Genomic DNA, 2,753 nt, shown 5'->3' on the forward strand with positions numbered 1-2,753 from the left:
TTACCGGGACTTTTTTACCGGGACTTTAAGTCCCGGGACTTTTTTAACCTGGACTTTTATTACCGGGACTTTATTTTCCGGGACTTTTTGTTCCGATTGCCCCGAATTACACGAGCTAAAAGGCCTGGTTTTGACATTTTTTAAAAGTACTACGAGTCCATCGCCACTTTCTAAGTAGTATGACAATTTTCTTATCAACGAGTAGAATTAGAATATGTTATCAGATGGCGGCGAGTAGTCTCGCGAAAAAATCACCTCTTGATAGGCTGGGATGCCACTACCGAACTACACGAACCATAAGACGCGGTTTGACATATATTAACATATATTAACATAAATAATCTGATATCAAAGTTAAAATTATAAGTATCTGTAGAAATTTCGTTTATTATATTTATTAGTCTACTATATTTTAAATACCATTCAGAATGAATTCCTATTATAACAAACTACATTTTTTTAAAACTACCTTCCAATGTATGATGAATATTTTATAATATTAAACTTTTTATATTCATCCATACAATTTGATATATACCATATTATTATCATTACACTTTAACTAAATGCCAAATTACTAAGTTACAGCAAAAGCCAAAAATATGATCTTCATTAAGGAACTTGAAAATTAAATTTATTGTTTTTGGGACTTTTTTCCTTGTGTGGGACTTTTTACCGGGACTTTTATTACCGGGACTTTTTAACGGGACTTTTATTACCGGGACTTTTTTATCGGGACTTTTTTTTCCGATTGCCCCGAATTACACGAGCTAAAAGGCCTGGTTTTGACATTTTTCAAAAGTACAACGAGTCCGTCGCTACTTTCTAAGTAGTATGACAATTTTCGTGTTGACAAGGACAATTATAATATGTTATCAGATCGCGGCGAGTAGTCTCGCGAAAAAATCACGAGCTCTTGATAGGCTGGGATGCCACTACCGTATTACACGAGCTATAATTCCTGGCTAAGACATTTTTTAAAAATACTTCTGAATCCGTTCTCACTTTCTAAGTAGTATGTAAATTTTTGTATCGATGAGGAGAATTAGAATATGTAAACAGATCGCGGCAAATCATCTTACGAAAAAATTACGAGGTCCTGATATGTCGGGATGTGGCTACCGAAATACACGAGCCATAAGGCCTGATTTAGACATTTTTTAAAAATACTTACGAGTCCGTCGCCACTTTCTAAGTAGTATGAACAATTTCTTATCGACGAGGAGCATTAGAATATGTAAACAGATCGCTGCGAGTCATCTCGCAAAAACGTGACGAGCTCCCGATGTGCTGTGATGCCACTACCGAATAACACGAACCATAAGACCTGGTTTAGACATTTATTAAAAAATACTTATGAATCCATCGCCACTTTCTAAGTAGTATGCACATTTTCGTATTGATAAGAAAAATTAGAATATAAAATCAGATCTTGGTGAGCTGTCTCGCGAAAACGTCACGAGCTCCCGTGAGGTAGGCATGCGGATGGCGAGATACACGAACCATAAGACCCGGTTTAGACATTTTTTAAAAAATACTTACGAGTTCGTCGCCACTTCATATGTAGCATGCAAGTTTTCGTGTTAACGTGGAGAATTAGAATATGTAAACAGATCGCGGTCATCCGTCTCGCGAAAAAACCACGACCTCCCGATATGCTGGGATGCGGCCACCGAGATCACCGAGTCATGAGGCCGGGTTTAAACATTTTTTAAAATACTTATGAGCCCGTTGCACAGTGGGAGGATTACGAGTTCTAGCTGGCCAAAATGTATACAATTTTAAATTTTACAACATTAATATATTAAACTAGCTGAACCCGTGCACTTCGTTGTCCATTAAGTGTACTAACTATATGTAACTCAAACTTTGTTTAATTCGTTATTTAATATTCGGTGTATGGTTTCATAATTAATCTTAACTTTTCCGTTGCCCGGAATAAAAATTCTGATTCGCAGTAGTACATTACCAGGTAGGAAATTTCTAAGTAGTATGCAAATTTTCGTATCGACGTGGAGAATTTATTAGAATATGTAATCAGTTCGCGGCGAATTCTTCGCGAAAAAATCACGAGCTCCCGATAGGCTGGGATGCCGCTACCAAATTACACAAGCTATAAGACCTGGTTTAGACATTTTTTAAAAATACTTACTAGTCCGTAACCACTTTCTAAGAAGTTCAAGAAGTCTAAGAATTCAATGATATAATATCAATGTGTACCTACGAAAAACCAATCTGAGCGGAGATGCTTTGTCAGTGTCACCTTGGTAGGCAATGTGTAAAAATTCCATATTAATGAATGCTTTTATATTTTGTTGAAAACCGATTTTGTGTAAGAATGCCCGTTTTTCTAAATTTATATTTTGTTTTTCTCTGTGCTTTTGAAAATTATTAGGCATTTTTTATTCTTATTCTTTTTATTCTATCTAATTTGTGCATTTGGAATGTCAGAATCCAATTTGGAAGACATTGCTGCATTGGTGAACCTATTGGTATGATGTGTACCTACGGTGGGTTTTAGGAGTAACCAGTATTGGTAAGTGGAATTCTCATCTCTCTTCAAAAATGTATTTAGCTAGGTAATTGTTTTAAAAAAAATTTTATAGTTCTGGGACATTTATGACAACTAATAGTACCTATTCATGATAAAAATTATTTAAACATGATAATATTATACTTGATAAATTATAATGTTATAATATACTCTACCGCAATAGTAAAAACTAATGGTGGTGAAACTTTGTCCTCTTTGG

This window comes from Acyrthosiphon pisum, chromosome X (genome assembly GCF_005508785.2).
Source record: "Acyrthosiphon pisum isolate AL4f chromosome X, pea_aphid_22Mar2018_4r6ur, whole genome shotgun sequence".
NCBI classification, from domain to species: Eukaryota; Metazoa; Arthropoda; class Insecta; order Hemiptera; family Aphididae; genus Acyrthosiphon; species Acyrthosiphon pisum.